This window comes from Ambystoma mexicanum, chromosome 6q, assembly GCF_040938575.1.
Source record: "Ambystoma mexicanum isolate Mex_15411 chromosome 6q, UKY_AmexF1_1, whole genome shotgun sequence".
Classification (NCBI taxonomy): domain Eukaryota; kingdom Metazoa; phylum Chordata; class Amphibia; order Caudata; family Ambystomatidae; genus Ambystoma; species Ambystoma mexicanum.
The window spans coordinates 1630339749-1630356624 of NC_090937.1; the positions used below are offsets into that span (position 1 = coordinate 1630339749).

General features: G+C 50.0%; 1 non-coding gene across 1 annotated transcript; it reads left to right on the top strand.

The window, feature by feature from the left end:
* The first annotated feature begins 1871 nt into the window (after positions 1–1871).
* Positions 1872–1943, top strand: TRNAG-ACC (transfer RNA glycine (anticodon ACC)). Its single transcript has one exon. It is a non-coding gene; the product is annotated as a tRNA-Gly (tRNA).
* Positions 1944–16876: the final 14933 nt, after the last annotated feature.

Here is a 16876-nt window from a genome sequence, read left to right on the forward strand (position 1 = left end):
AGAGAGAGACAGAGAGAGAAGGGGAAGGGGTGTTGGCAGTTAGGGTGTGAGCTAGAGAAATGAGGCCTGTCTGCAAAAGACCATGGGATGGGAGTGCGTGGTTGCAGGTTGTTTGGCTTTGTAAGGCCTACTGCCCGCTTCACTCGAAACTGGGTCTAGGGTTGTCGGTTTGTAGGCTGTAAAAGCCCAGAAAAGCTCTTGTTCTCCAACCAGCAGAGTGGCGCAGCGGAAGCGTGCTGGGCCCATAACCCAGAGGTCGATGGATCGAAACCATCCTCTGCTAAGTTTTTTCAAATTATGTTTTTGTGTCATGGCATTAGGGCACAAAGAGCTGTAAGTGCCTGGATGCAATGTCATTCCTTGAACTTGCTGCCTCGTTCCACTCTTGCGCTAAATAGGAGAGGGTCCCAGCCCAGCCAACAAAATGTACTGTTCAATCAAACCAAACTTAAAACCAAGCTCCTTTTTTAAGGGGTCCCGGGGAAATGTTGGGCTGACCGGCAAGACCTCATGATGCGAACTGCTTCTGCGTCAAACGCAAGCTTTTTTCATTCCCAGCCAATGACTTATTCTTATTTCTAAGGGGCGCTCCATCAGATAGCCCAGACAGGCAGGCGTTGGTGGTATAGTGGTGAGCATAGCTGCCTTCCAAGCAGTTGACCCGGGTTCGATTCCCTGCCAACGCAGATCAAATCTTTAAATTGTTCAAAATGCATTTTTTGGAAATCAGACTCATGCTGAAAGCAAAGCTGACACACTTTTCGTGACAATCAAAACCCCATCCAGGAAAGGTTCTTGCATCCTAGTTTCTGCAACTGTCTATCGGTGAGGGGATTGAAGCGAGCAGGGCTCCTGGCCCCTCCCCGACAAAGCCCTGACGAAGGCCTGACAAAGGCCTATTCGCCTTGCCCTGACGGGCCAAGGTCCCAGCAGGCCACCGAGCACAGCACCTCAGCCTATTAGAGTGAGGTTTCAGGATCTCTCTCATCCTGTAAACCAACATACTGAGGAAGGTGAAACGTGTGGCTGTGCTCCTCACATGCTGAAGCAGCAGCAGCCCTTTCCCTGAAGCAAAGTTCCTTCATTCCTCCCTCCCATAACCCTTAGCAGGGGATTTATGGTAATTGAGTTGAGTTTCCAAACTGGCCCTTCCTTCCTTCCTTCCCATATCTGCCAGCTCGAGAAGGCTTGTTTTGTTGCACCTGGGAAGTAAAGTATCTATTTGCGAGAGAGAGAGAATGAGAGAGAGAGACAGAGAGAGAGAGACAGAGAGAGAAGGGGAAGGGGTGTTGGCAGTTAGGGTGTGAGCTAGAGAAATGAGGCCTGTCTGCAAAAGGCCATGGGATGGGAGTGCGTGGTTGCAGGTTGTTTGGCTTTGTAAGGGATACTGCCCGCTTCACTCGAAACTGGGTCTAGGGTTGTCGGTTTGTAGGCTGTAAAAGCCCCGAAAAGCACTCGTTCTCCAGCCAGCAGAGTGGCACAGCGGAAGCGTGCTGGGCCCATAACCCAGAGGTCGATGGATCGAAACCATCCTCTGCTAAGTTTTTTCAAATTATGTTTTTGTGTCATGGCATTAGGGCACAAAGAGCTGTAAGTGCCTGGATGCAATGTCATTCCTTGAACTTGCTGCCTCGTTCCACTCTTGCGCTAAATAGGAGAGGGTCCCAGCCCAGCCAACAAAATGTACTGTTCAATCAAACCAAACTTAAAACCAAGCTCCTTTTTTAAGGGGTCCCGGGGAAATGTTGGGCTGACCGGCAAGACCTCATGATGCGAACTGCTTCTGCGTAAAACGCAAGCTTTTTTCATTCCCAGCCAATGACTTATTCTTATTTCTAAGGGGCGCTCCATCAGATAGTCCAGACAGGCAGGAGTTGGTGGTATAGTGGTGAGCATAGCTGCCTACCAAGCAGTTGACCCGGGTTCGATTCCCGACCAACGCAGATCAAATCTTTAAATTGTTCAAAATGCATTTTTTGGAAATCAGACTCATGCTGAAAGCAAAGCTGACACACTTTTCGCGAAAATCAAAACCCCATCCAGGAAAGGTTCTTGCATCCTAGTTTCTGCAACTGTCTATCGGTGAGGGGATTGAAGCGAGCAGGGCTCCTGGCCCCTCCCCGACAAAGCCCTGACGAAGGCCTGACAAAGGCCTATTCGCCTTGCCCTGACGGGCAAAGGTCCCAGCAGGCCACCGAGCACAGCACCTCAGCCTATTAGAGTGAGGTTTCAGGATCTCTCTCATCCTGTAAACCAACATCCTGAGGAAGGTGAAACGTGTGGCTGCGCTCCTCACATGCTGAAGCAGCAGCAGCCCTTTCCCTGAAGCAAAGTTCCTTCATTCCTCCCTCCCATAACCCTTAGCAGGGGATTTATGGTAATTGAGTTGAGTTTCCAAACTGGCCCTTCCTTCCTTCCTTCCCATATCTGCCAGCTCGAGAATGCTTGTTTTGTTGCACCTGGGAAGTAAAGTATCTATTTGCGAGAGAGAGAGAATGAGAGAGAGAGACAGAGAGAGAGAGACAGAGAGAGAAGGGGAAGGGGTGTTGGCAGTTAGGGTGTGAGCTAGAGAAATGAGGCCTGTCTGCAAAAGGCCATGGGATGGGAGTGCGTGGTTGCAGGTTGTTTGGCTTTGTAAGGCCTACTGCCCGCTTCACTCGAAACTGGGTCTAGGGTTGTCGGTTTGTAGGCTGTAAAAGCCCAGAAAAGCTCTTGTTCTCCAACCAGCAGAGTGGCGCAGCGGAAGCGTGCTGGGCCCATAACCCAGAGGTCGATGGATCGAAACCATCCTCTGCTAACTTTTTTCAAATTATGTTTTTGTGTCATGGCATTAGGGCACAAAGAGCTGTAAGTGCCTGGATGCAATGTCATTCCTTGAACTTGCTGCCTCGTTCCACTCTTGCGCTAAATAGGAGAGGGTCCCAGCCCAGCCAACAAAATGTACTGTTCAATCAAACCAAACTTAAAACCAAGCTCCTTTTTTAAGGGGTCCCGGGGAAATGTTGGGCTGACCGGCAAGACCTCATGATGCGAACTGCTTCTGCGTCAAACGCAAGCTTTTTTCATTCCCAGCCAATGACTTATTCTTATTTCTAAGGGCCGCTCCATCAGATAGCCCAGACAGGCAGGCGTTGGTGGTATAGTGGTGAGCATAGCTGCCTTCCAAGCAGTTGACCCGGGTTCCATTCCCGGCCAACGCAGATCAAATCTTTAAATTGTTCAAAATGCATTTTTTGGAAATCAGACTCATGCTGAAAGCAAAGCTGACACACTTTTCGTGAAAATCAAAACCCCATCCAGGAAAGGTTCTTGCATCCTAGTTTCTGCAACTGTCTATCGGTGAGGGGATTGAAGCGAGCAGGGCTCCTGGCCCCTCCCCGACAAAGGCCTGACAAAGGCCTATTCGCCTTGCCCTGACGGGCAAAGGTCCCAGCAGGCCACCGAGCACAGCACCTCAGCCTATTAGAGTGAGGTTTCAGGATCTCTCTCATCCTGTAAACCAACATACTGAGGAAGGTGAAACGTGTGGCTGTGCTCCTCACATGCTGAAGCAGCAGCAGCCCTTTCCCTGAAGCAAAGTTCCTTCATTCCTCCCTCCCATAACCCTTAGCAGGGGATTTATGGTAATTGAGTTGAGTTTCCAAACTGGCCCTTCCTTCCTTCCTTCCCATATCTGCCAGCTCGAGAAGGCTTGTTTTGTTGCACCTGGGAAGTAAAGTATCTATTTGCGAGAGAGAGAGAATGAGAGAGAGAGACAGAGAGAGAGAGACAGAGAGAGAAGGGGAAGGGGTGTTGGCAGTTAGGGTGTGAGCTAGAGAAATGAGGCCTGTCTGCAAAAGGCCATGGGATGGGAGTGCGTGGTTGCAGGTTGTTTGGCTTTGTAAGGCCTACTGCCCGCTTCACTCGAAACTGGGTCTAGGGTTGTCGGTTTGTAGGCTGTAAAAGCCCAGAAAAGCTCTTGTTCTCCAACCAGCAGAGTGGCGCAGCGGAAGCGTGCTGGGCCCATAACCCAGAGGTCGATGGATCGAAACCATCCTCTGCTAAGTTTTTTCAAATTATGTTTTTGTGTCATGGCATTAGGGCACAAAGAGCTGTAAGTGCCTGGATGCAATGTCATTCCTTGAACTTGCTGCCTCGTTCCACTCTTGCGCTAAATAGGAGAGGGTCCCAGCCCAGCCAACAAAATGTACTGTTCAATCAAACCAAACTTAAAACCAAGCTCCTTTTTTAAGGGGTCCCGGGGAAATGTTGGGCTGACCGGCAAGACCTCATGATGCGAACTGCTTCTGCGTCAAACGCAAGCTTTTTTCATTCCCAGCCAATGACTTATTCTTATTTCTAAGGGGCGCTCCATCACATAGCCCAGACAGGCAGGCGTTGGTGGTATAGTAGTGAGCATAGCTGCCTTCCAAGCAGTTGACCCGGGTTCGCTTTCCTGCCAACGCAGATCAAATCTTTAAATTGTTCAAAATGCATTTTTTGGAAATCAGACTCATGCTGAAAGCAAAGCTGACACACTTTTCGTGAAAATCAAAACCCCATCCAGGAAAGGTTCTTGCATCCTAGTTTCTGCAACTGTCTATCGGTGAGGGGATTGAAGCGAGCAGGGCTCCTGGCCCCTCCCCGACAAAGCCCTGACGAAGGCCTGACAAAGGCCTATTCGCCTTGCCCTGACGGGCAAAGGTCCCAGCAGGCCACCGAGCACAGCCCCTCAGCCTATTAGAGTGAGGTTTCAGGATCTCTCTCATCCTGTAAACCAACATACTGAGGAAGGTGAAACGTGTGGCTGCGCTCCTCACATGCTGAAGCAGCAGCAGCCCTTTCCCTGAAGCAAAGTTCCTTCATTCCTCCCTCCCATAACCCTTAGCAGGGGATTTATGGTAATTGAGTTGAGTTTCCAAACTGGCCCTTCCTTCCTTCCTTCCCATATCTGCCAGCTCGAGAAGGCTTGTTTTGTTGCACCTGGGAAGTAAAGTATCTATTTGCGAGAGAGAGAGAATGAGAGAGAGAGACAGAGAGAGAGAGACAGAGAGAGAAGGGGAAGGGGTGTTGGCAGTTAGGGTGTGAGCTAGAGAAATGAGGCCTGTCTGCAAAAGGCCATGGGATGGGAGTGCGTGGTTGCAGGTTGTTTGGCTTTGTAAGGCCTACTGCCCGCTTCACTCGAAACTGGGTCTAGGGTTGTCGGTTTGTAGGCTGTAAAAGCCCAGAAAAGCTCTTGTTCTCCAACCAGCAGAGTGGCGCAGCGGAAGCGTGCTGGGCCCATAACCCAGAGGTCGATGGATCGAAACCATCCTCTGCTAAGTTTTTTCAAATTATGTTTTTGTGTCATGGCATTAGGGCACAAAGAGCTGTAAGTGCCTGGATGCAATGTCATTCCTTGAACTTGCTGCCTCGTTCCACTCTTGCGCTAAATAGGAGAGGGTCCCAGCCCAGCCAACAAAATGTACTGTTCAATCAAACCAAACTTAAAACCAAGCTCCTTTTTTAAGGGGTCCCGGGGAAATGTTGGGCTGACCGGCAAGACCTCATGATGCGAACTGCTTCTGCGTCAAACGCAAGCTTTTTTCATTCCCAGCCAATGACTTATTCTTATTTCTAAGGGGCGCTCCATCACATAGCCCAGACAGGCAGGCGTTGGTGGTATAGTGGTGAGCATAGCTGCCTTCCAAGCAGTTGACCCGGGTTCGCTTTCCTGCCAACGCAGATCAAATCTTTAAATTGTTCAAAATGCATTTTTTGGAAATCAGACTCATGCTGAAAGCAAAGCTGACACACTTTTCGTGAAAATCAAAACCCCATCCAGGAAAGGTTCTTGCATCCTAGTTTCTGCAACTGTCTATCGGTGAGGGGATTGAAGCGAGCAGGGCTCCTGGCCCCTCCCCGACAAAGCCCTGACGAAGGCCTGACAAAGGCCTATTCGCCTTGCCCTGACGGGCAAAGGTCCCAGCAGGCCACCGAGCACAGCCCCTCAGCCTATTAGAGTGAGGTTTCAGGATCTCTCTCATCCTGTAAACCAACATACTGAGGAAGGTGAAACGTGTGGCTGCGCTCCTCACATGCTGAAGCAGCAGCAGCCCTTTCCCTGAAGCAAAGTTCCTTCATTCCTCCCTCCCATAACCCTTAGCAGGGGATTTATGGTAATTGAGTTGAGTTTCCAAACTGGCCCTTCCTTCCTTCCTTCCCATATCTGCCAGCTCGAGAAGGCTTGTTTTGTTGCACCTGGGAAGTAAAGTATCTATTTGCGAGAGAGAGAGAATGAGAGAGAGAGACAGAGAGAGAGAGAGACAGAGAGAGAAGGGGAAGGGGTGTTGGCAGTTAGGGTGCGAGCTAGAGAAATGAGGCCTGTCTGCAAAAGGCCATGGGATGGGAGTGCGTGGTTGCAGGTTGTTTGGCTTTGTAAGGCCTACTGCCCGCTTCACTCGAAACTGGGTCTAGGGTTGTCGGTTTGTAGGCTGTAAAAGCCCAGAAAAGCTCTTGTTCTGCAACCAGCCGAGTGGCGCAGCGGAAGTGTGCTGGGCCCATAACCCAGAGGTCGATGGATCGAAACCATCCTCTGCTACGTTTTTTCAAATTATGTTTTTGTGTCATGGCATTAGGGCACAAAGAGCTGTAAGTGCCTGGATGCAATGTCATTCCTTGAACTTGCTGCCTCGTTCCACTCTTGCGCTAAATAGGAGAGGGTCCCAGCCCAGCCAACAAAATGTACTGTTCAATCAAACCAAACTTAAAACCAAGCTCCTTTTTTAAGGGGTCCCGGGGAAATGTTGGGCTGACTGGCAAGACCTCATGATGCGAACTGCTTCTGCGTCAAACGCAAGCTTTTTTCATTCCCAGCCAATGACTTATTCTTATTTCTAAGGGGCGCTCCATCACATAGCCCAGACAGGCAGGCGTTGGTGGTATAGTGGTGAGCATAGCTGCCTTCCAAGCAGTTGACCCCAAAGCAGATCAAATCTTTAAATTGTTCAAAATGCATTTTTTGGAAATCAGACTCATGCTGAAAGCAAAGCTGACACACTTTTCGTGAAAATCAAAACCCCATCCAGGAAAGGTTCTTGCATCCTAGTTTCTGCAACTGTCTATCGGTGAGGGGATTGAAGCGAGCAGGGCTCCTGGCCCCTCCCCGACAAAGGCCTGACAAAGGCCTATTCGCCTTGCCCTGACGGGCCAAGGTCCCAGCAGGCCACCGAGCACAGCACCTCAGCCTATTAGAGTGAGGTTTCAGGATCTCTCTCATCCTGTAAACCAACATACTGAGGAAGGTGAAACATGTGGCTGCGCTCCTCACATGCTGAAGCAGCAGCAGCCCTTTCCCTGAAGCAAAGTTCCTTCATTCCTCCCTCCCATAACCCTTAGCAGGGGATTTATGGTAATTGAGTTGAGTTTCCAAACTGGCCCTTCCTTCCTTCCTTCCCATATCTGCCAGCTCGAGAAGGCTTGTTTTGTTGCACCTGGGAAGTAAAGTATCTATTTGCGAGAGAGAGAGAATGAGAGAGAGAGAGACAGAGAGAGAGAGACAGAGAGAGAAGGGGAAGGGGTGTTGGCAGTTAGGGTGTGAGCTAGAGAAATGAGGCCTGTCTGCAAAAGGCCATGGGATGGGAGTGCGTGGTTGCAGGTTGTTTGGCTTTGTAAGGCCTACTGCCCGCTTCACTCGAAACTGGGTCTAGGGTTGTCGGTTTGTAGGCTGTAAAAGCCCAGAAAAGCTCTTGTTCTCCCACCAGCAGAGTGGCGCAGCGGAAGCGTGCTGGGCCCAACCCAGAGGTCGATGGATCGAAACCATCCTCTGCTAAGTTTTTTCAAATTATGTTTTTGTGTCATGGCATTAGGGCACAAAGAGCTGTAAGTGCCTGGATGCAATGTCATTCCTTGAACTTGCTACCTCGTTCCACTCTTGCGCTAAATAGGAGAGGGTCCCAGCCCAGCCAACAAAATGTACTGTTCAATCAAACCAAACTTAAAACCAAGCTCCTTTTTTAAGGGGTCCCGGGGAAATGTTGGGCTGACCGGCAAGACCTCATGATGCGAACTGCTTCTGCGTCAAACGCAAGCTTTTTTCATTCCCAGCCAATGACTTATTCTTATTTCTAAGGGGCGCTCCATCAGATAGCCCAGACAGGCAGGCGTTGGTGGTATAGTGGTGAGCATAGCTGCCTTCCAAGCAGTTGACCCGGGTTCCATTCCCGGCCAACGCAGATCAAATCTTTAAATTGTTCAAAATGCATTTTTTGGAAATCAGACTCATGCTGAAAGCAAAGCTGACACACTTTTCGTGAAAATCAAAACCCCATCCAGGAAAGGTTCTTGCATCCTAGTTTCTGCAACTGTCTATCGGTGAGGGGATTGAAGCGAGCAGGGCTCCTGGCCCCTCCCCGACAAAGGCCTGACAAAGGCCTATTCGCCTTGCCCTGACGGGCAAAGGTCCCAGCAGGCCACCGAGCACAGCACCTCAGCCTATTAGAGTGAGGTTTCAGGATCTCTCTCATCCTGTAAACCAACATACTGAGGAAGGTGAAACGTGTGGCTGTGCTCCTCACATGCTGAAGCAGCAGCAGCCCTTTCCCTGAAGCAAAGTTCCTTCATTCCTCCCTCCCATAACCCTTAGCAGGGGATTTATGGTAATTGAGTTGAGTTTCCAAACTGGCCCTTCCTTCCTTCCTTCCCATATCTGCCAGCTCGAGAAGGCTTGTTTTGTTGCACCTGGGAAGTAAAGTATCTATTTGCGAGAGAGAGAGAATGAGAGAGAGAGACAGAGAGAGAGAGACAGAGAGAGAAGGGGAAGGGGTGTTGGCAGTTAGGGTGTGAGCTAGAGAAATGAGGCCTGTCTGCAAAAGGCCATGGGATGGGAGTGCGTGGTTGCAGGTTGTTTGGCTTTGTAAGGCCTACTGCCCGCTTCACTCGAAACTGGGTCTAGGGTTGTCGGTTTGTAGGCTGTAAAAGCCCAGAAAAGCTCTTGTTCTCCAACCAGCAGAGTGGCGCAGCGGAAGCGTGCTGGGCCCATAACCCAGAGGTCGATGGATCGAAACCATCCTCTGCTAAGTTTTTTCAAATTATGTTTTTGTGTCATGGCATTAGGGCACAAAGAGCTGTAAGTGCCTGGATGCAATGTCATTCCTTGAACTTGCTGCCTCGTTCCACTCTTGCGCTAAATAGGAGAGGGTCCCAGCCCAGCCAACAAAATGTACTGTTCAATCAAACCAAACTTAAAACCAAGCTCCTTTTTTAAGGGGTCCCGGGGAAATGTTGGGCTGACCGGCAAGACCTCATGATGCGAACTGCTTCTGCGTCAAACGCAAGCTTTTTTCATTCCCAGCCAATGACTTATTCTTATTTCTAAGGGGCGCTCCATCACATAGCCCAGACAGGCAGGCGTTGGTGGTATAGTAGTGAGCATAGCTGCCTTCCAAGCAGTTGACCCGGGTTCGCTTTCCTGCCAACGCAGATCAAATCTTTAAATTGTTCAAAATGCATTTTTTGGAAATCAGACTCATGCTGAAAGCAAAGCTGACACACTTTTCGTGAAAATCAAAACCCCATCCAGGAAAGGTTCTTGCATCCTAGTTTCTGCAACTGTCTATCGGTGAGGGGATTGAAGCGAGCAGGGCTCCTGGCCCCTCCCCGACAAAGCCCTGACGAAGGCCTGACAAAGGCCTATTCGCCTTGCCCTGACGGGCAAAGGTCCCAGCAGGCCACCGAGCACAGCCCCTCAGCCTATTAGAGTGAGGTTTCAGGATCTCTCTCATCCTGTAAACCAACATACTGAGGAAGGTGAAACGTGTGGCTGCGCTCCTCACATGCTGAAGCAGCAGCAGCCCTTTCCCTGAAGCAAAGTTCCTTCATTCCTCCCTCCCATAACCCTTAGCAGGGGATTTATGGTAATTGAGTTGAGTTTCCAAACTGGCCCTTCCTTCCTTCCTTCCCATATCTGCCAGCTCGAGAAGGCTTGTTTTGTTGCACCTGGGAAGTAAAGTATCTATTTGCGAGAGAGAGAGAATGAGAGAGAGAGACAGAGAGAGAGAGACAGAGAGAGAAGGGGAAGGGGTGTTGGCAGTTAGGGTGTGAGCTAGAGAAATGAGGCCTGTCTGCAAAAGGCCATGGGATGGGAGTGCGTGGTTGCAGGTTGTTTGGCTTTGTAAGGCCTACTGCCCGCTTCACTCGAAACTGGGTCTAGGGTTGTCGGTTTGTAGGCTGTAAAAGCCCAGAAAAGCTCTTGTTCTCCAACCAGCAGAGTGGCGCAGCGGAAGCGTGCTGGGCCCATAACCCAGAGGTCGATGGATCGAAACCATCCTCTGCTAAGTTTTTTCAAATTATGTTTTTGTGTCATGGCATTAGGGCACAAAGAGCTGTAAGTGCCTGGATGCAATGTCATTCCTTGAACTTGCTGCCTCGTTCCACTCTTGCGCTAAATAGGAGAGGGTCCCAGCCCAGCCAACAAAATGTACTGTTCAATCAAACCAAACTTAAAACCAAGCTCCTTTTTTAAGGGGTCCCGGCGAAATGTTGGGCTGACCGGCAAGACCTCATGATGCGAACTGCTTCTGCGTCAAACGCAAGCTTTTTTCATTCCCAGCCAATGACTTATTCTTATTTCTAAGGGGCGCTCCATCACATAGCCCAGACAGGCAGGCGTTGGTGGTATAGTGGTGAGCATAGCTGCCTTCCAAGCAGTTGACCCGGGTTCGCTTTCCTGCCAACGCAGATCAAATCTTTAAATTGTTCAAAATGCATTTTTTGGAAATCAGACTCATGCTGAAAGCAAAGCTGACACACTTTTCGTGAAAATCAAAACCCCATCCAGGAAAGGTTCTTGCATCCTAGTTTCTGCAACTGTCTATCGGTGAGGGGATTGAAGCGAGCAGGGCTCCTGGCCCCTCCCCGACAAAGCCCTGACGAAGGCCTGACAAAGGCCTATTCGCCTTGCCCTGACGGGCAAAGGTCCCAGCAGGCCACCGAGCACAGCCCCTCAGCCTATTAGAGTGAGGTTTCAGGATCTCTCTCATCCTGTAAACCAACATACTGAGGAAGGTGAAACGTGTGGCTGCGCTCCTCACATGCTGAAGCAGCAGCAGCCCTTTCCCTGAAGCAAAGTTCCTTCATTCCTCCCTCCCATAACCCTTAGCAGGGGATTTATGGTAATTGAGTTGAGTTTCCAAACTGGCCCTTCCTTCCTTCCTTCCCATATCTGCCAGCTCGAGAAGGCTTGTTTTGTTGCACCTGGGAAGTAAAGTATCTATTTGCGAGAGAGAGAGAATGAGAGAGAGAGACAGAGAGAGAGAGAGACAGAGAGAGAAGGGGAAGGGGTGTTGGCAGTTAGGGTGCGAGCTAGAGAAATGAGGCCTGTCTGCAAAAGGCCATGGGATGGGAGTGCGTGGTTGCAGGTTGTTTGGCTTTGTAAGGCCTACTGCCCGCTTCACTCGAAACTGGGTCTAGGGTTGTCGGTTTGTAGGCTGTAAAAGCCCAGAAAAGCTCTTGTTCTGCAACCAGCCGAGTGGCGCAGCGGAAGTGTGCTGGGCCCATAACCCAGAGGTCGATGGATCGAAACCATCCTCTGCTACGTTTTTTCAAATTATGTTTTTGTGTCATGGCATTAGGGCACAAAGAGCTGTAAGTGCCTGGATGCAATGTCATTCCTTGAACTTGCTGCCTCGTTCCACTCTTGCGCTAAATAGGAGAGGGTCCCAGCCCAGCCAACAAAATGTACTGTTCAATCAAACCAAACTTAAAACCAAGCTCCTTTTTTAAGGGGTCCCGGGGAAATGTTGGGCTGACTGGCAAGACCTCATGATGCGAACTGCTTCTGCGTCAAACGCAAGCTTTTTTCATTCCCAGCCAATGACTTATTCTTATTTCTAAGGGGCGCCCCATCACATAGCCCAGACAGGCAGGCGTTGGTGGTATAGTGGTGAGCATAGCTGCCTTCCAAGCAGTTGACCCCAAAGCAGATCAAATCTTTAAATTGTTCAAAATGCATTTTTTGGAAATCAGACTCATGCTGAAAGCAAAGCTGACACACTTTTCGTGAAAATCAAAACCCCATCCAGGAAAGGTTCTTGCATCCTAGTTTCTGCAACTGTCTATCGGTGAGGGGATTGAAGCGAGCAGGGCTCCTGGCCCCTCCCCGACAAAGGCCTGACAAAGGCCTATTCGCCTTGCCCTGACGGGCCAAGGTCCCAGCAGGCCACCGAGCACAGCACCTCAGCCTATTAGAGTGAGGTTTCAGGATCTCTCTCATCCTGTAAACCAACATACTGAGGAAGGTGAAACATGTGGCTGCGCTCCTCACATGCTGAAGCAGCAGCAGCCCTTTCCCTGAAGCAAAGTTCCTTCATTCCTCCCTCCCATAACCCTTAGCAGGGGATTTATGGTAATTGAGTTGAGTTTCCAAACTGGCCCTTCCTTCCTTCCTTCCCATATCTGCCAGCTCGAGAAGGCTTGTTTTGTTGCACCTGGGAAGTAAAGTATCTATTTGCGAGAGAGAGAGAATGAGAGAGAGAGAGACAGAGAGAGAGAGACAGAGAGAGAAGGGGAAGGGGTGTTGGCAGTTAGGGTGTGAGCTAGAGAAATGAGGCCTGTCTGCAAAAGGCCATGGGATGGGAGTGCGTGGTTGCAGGTTGTTTGGCTTTGTAAGGCCTACTGCCCGCTTCACTCGAAACTGGGTCTAGGGTTGTCGGTTTGTAGGCTGTAAAAGCCCAGAAAAGCTCTTGTTCTCCCACCAGCAGAGTGGCGCAGCGGAAGCGTGCTGGGCCCAACCCAGAGGTCGATGGATCGAAACCATCCTCTGCTAAGTTTTTTCAAATTATGTTTTTGTGTCATGGCATTAGGGCACAAAGAGCTGTAAGTGCCTGGATGCAATGTCATTCCTTGAACTTGCTACCTCGTTCCACTCTTGCGCTAAATAGGAGAGGGTCCCAGCCCAGCCAACAAAATGTACTGTTCAATCAAACCAAACTTAAAACCAAGCTCCTTTTTTAAGGGGTCCCGGGGAAATGTTGGGCTGACCGGCAAGACCTCATGATGCGAACTGCTTCTGCGTCAAACGCAAGCTTTTTTCATTCCCAGCCAATGACTTATTCTTATTTCTAAGGGGCGCTCCATCAGATAGCCCAGACAGGCAGGCGTTGGTGGTATAGTGGTGAGCATAGCTGCCTTCCAAGCAGTTGACCCGGGTTCCATTCCCGGCCAACGCAGATCAAATCTTTAAATTGTTCAAAATGCATTTTTTGGAAATCAGACTCATGCTGAAAGCAAAGCTGACACACTTTTCGTGAAAATCAAAACCCCATCCAGGAAAGGTTCTTGCATCCTAGTTTCTGCAACTGTCTATCGGTGAGGGGATTGAAGCGAGCAGGGCTCCTGGCCCCTCCCCGACAAAGGCCTGACAAAGGCCTATTCGCCTTGCCCTGACGGGCAAAGGTCCCAGCAGGCCACCGAGCACAGCACCTCAGCCTATTAGAGTGAGGTTTCAGGATCTCTCTCATCCTGTAAACCAACATACTGAGGAAGGTGAAACGTGTGGCTGTGCTCCTCACATGCTGAAGCAGCAGCAGCCCTTTCCCTGAAGCAAAGTTCCTTCATTCCTCCCTCCCATAACCCTTAGCAGGGGATTTATGGTAATTGAGTTGAGTTTCCAAACTGGCCCTTCCTTCCTTCCTTCCCATATCTGCCAGCTCGAGAAGGCTTGTTTTGTTGCACCTGGGAAGTAAAGTATCTATTTGCGAGAGAGAGAGAATGAGAGAGAGAGACAGAGAGAGAGAGACAGAGAGAGAAGGGGAAGGGGTGTTGGCAGTTAGGGTGTGAGCTAGAGAAATGAGGCCTGTCTGCAAAAGGCCATGGGATGGGAGTGCGTGGTTGCAGGTTGTTTGGCTTTGTAAGGCCTACTGCCCGCTTCACTCGAAAATGGGTCTAGGGTTGTCGGTTTGTAGGCTGTAAAAGCCCAGAAAAGCTTTTGTTCTCCAACCAGCAGAGTGGCGCAGCGGAAGCGTGCTGGGCCCATAACCCAGAGGTCGATGGATCGAAACCATCCTCTGCTAAGTTTTTTCAAATTATGTTTTTGTGTCATGGCATTAGGGCACAAAGAGCTGTAAGTGCCTGGATGCAATGTCATTCCTTGAACTTGCTGCCTCGTTCCACTCTTGCGCTAAATAGGAGAGGGTCCCAGCCCAGCCAACAAAATGTACTGTTCAATCAAACCAAACTTAAAACCAAGCTCCTTTTTTAAGGGGTCCCGGGGAAATGTTGGGCTGAGCGGCAAGACCTCATGATGCGAACTGCTTCTGCGTCAAACGCAAGCTTTTTTCATTCCCAGCCAATGACTTATTCTTATTTCTAAGGGGCGCTCCATCACATAGCCCAGACAGGCAGGCGTTGGTGGTATAGTGGTGAGCATAGCTGCCTTCCAAGCAGTTGACCCGGGTTCGCTTCCCTGCCAACGCAGATCAAATCTTTAAATTGTTCAAAATGCATTTTTTGGAAATCAGACTCATGCTGAAAGCAAAGCTGACACACTTTTCGTGAAAATCAAAACCCCATCCAGGAAAGGTTCTTGCATCCTAGTTTCTGCAACTGTCTATCGGTGAGGGGATTGAAGCGAGCAGGGCTCCTGGCCCCTCCCCGACAAAGCCCTGACGAAGGCCTGACAAAGGCCTATTCGCCTTTCCCTGACGGGCAAAGGTCCCAGCAGGCCACCGAGCACAGCCCCTCAGCCTATTAGAGTGAGGTTTCAGGATCTCTCTCATCCTGTAAACCAACATACTGAGGAAGGTGAAACGTGTGGCTGCGCTCCTCACATGCTGAAGCAGCAGCAGCCCTTTCCCTGAAGCAAAGTTCCTTCATTCCTCCCTCCCATAACCCTTAGCAGGGGATTTATGGTAATTGAGTTGAGTTTCCAAACTGGCCCTTCCTTCCTTCCTTCCCATATCTGCCAGCTCGAGAAGGCTTGTTTTGTTGCACCTGGGAAGTAAAGTATCTATTTGTGAGAGAGAGAGAATGAGAGAGAGAGACAGAGAGAGAGAGACAGAGAGAGAAGGGGAAGGGGTGTTGGCAGTTAGGGTGTGAGCTAGAGAAATGAGGCCTGTCTGCAAAAGGCCATGGGATGGGAGTGCGTGGTTGCAGGTTGTTTGGCTTTGTAAGGCCTACTGCCCGCTTCACTCGAAACTGGGTCTAGGGTTGTCGGTTTGTAGGCTGTAAAAGCCCAGAAAAGCTCTTGTTCTCCAACCAGCAGAGTGGCGCAGCGGAAGCGTGCTGGGCCCATAACCCAGAGGTCGATGGATCGAAACCATCCTCTGCTAAGTTTTTTCAAATTATGTTTTTGTGTCATGGCATTAGGGCACAAAGAGCTGTAAGTGCCTGGATGCAATGTCATTCCTTGAACTTGCTGCCTCGTTCCACTCTTGCGCTAAATAGGAGAGGGTCCCAGCCCAGCCAACAAAATGTACTGTTCAATCAAACCAAACTTAAAACCAAGCTCATTTTTTAAGGGGTCCCGGGGAAATGTTGGGCTGACCGGCAAGACCTCATGATGCGAACTGCTTCTGCGTCAAACGCAAGCTTTTTTCATTCCCAGCCAATGACTTATTCTTATTTCTAAGGGGCGCTCCATCAGGTAGCCCAGACAGGCAGGCGTTGGTGGTATAGTGGTGAGCATAGCTGCCTTCCAAGCAGTTGACCCGGGTTCCATTCCCGGCCAACGCAGATCAAATCTTTAAATTGTTCAAAATGCATTTTTTGGAAATCAGACTCATGCTGAAAGCAAAGCTGACACACTTTTCGTGACAATCAAAACCCCATCCAGGAAAGGTTCTTGCATCCTAGTTTCTGCAACTGTCTATCGGTGAGGGGATTGAAGCGAGCAGGGCTCCTGGCCCCTCCCCGACAAAGCCCTGACGAAGGCCTGACAAAGGCCTATTCGCCTTGCCCTGACGGGCCAAGGTCCCAGCAGGCCACCGAGCACAGCACCTCAGCCTATTAGAGTGAGGTTTCAGGATCTCTCTCCTCCTGTAAACCAACATACTGAGGAAGGTGAAACGTGTGGCTGCGCTCCTCACATGCTGAAGCAGCAGCAGCCCTTTCCCTGAAGCAAAGTTCCTTCATTCCTCCCTCCCATAACCCTTAGCAGGGGATTTATGGTAATTGAGTTGAGTTTCCAAACTGGCCCTTCCTTCCTTCCTTCCCATATCTGCCAGCTCGAGAAGGCTTGTTTTGTTGCACCTGGGAAGTAAAGTATCTATTTGCGAGAGAGAGAGAATGAGAGAGAGAGACAGAGAGAGAGAGAGACAGAGAGAGAAGGGGAAGGGGTGTTGGCAGTTAGGGTGCGAGCTAGAGAAATGAGGCCTGTCTGCAAAAGGCCATGGGATGGGAGTGCGTGGTTGCAGGTTGTTTGGTTTTGTAAGGCCTACTGCCCGCTTCACTCGAAACTGGGTCTAGGGTTGTCGGTTTGTAGGCTGTAAAAGCCCAGAAAAGCTCTTGTTTTGCAACCAGCAGAGTGGCGCAGCGGAAGTGTGCTGGGCCCATAACCCAGAGGTCGATGGATCGAAACCATCCTCTGCTAAGTTTTTTCAAATTATGTTTTTGTGTCATGGCATTAGGGCACAAAGAGCTGTAAGTGCCTGGATGCAATGTCATTCCTTGAACTTGCTGCCTCGTTCCACTCTTGCGCTAAATAGGAGAGGGTCCCAGCCCAGCCAACAAAATGTACTGTTCAATCAAACCAAACTTAAAACCAAGCTCCTTTTTTAAGGGGTCCCGGGGAAATGTTGGGCTGACTGGCAAGACCTCATGATGCGAACTGCTTCTGCGTCAAACGCAAGCTTTTTTCATTCCCAGCCAATGACTTATTCTTATTTCTAAGGGGCGCTCCATCACATAGCCCAGACAGGCAGGC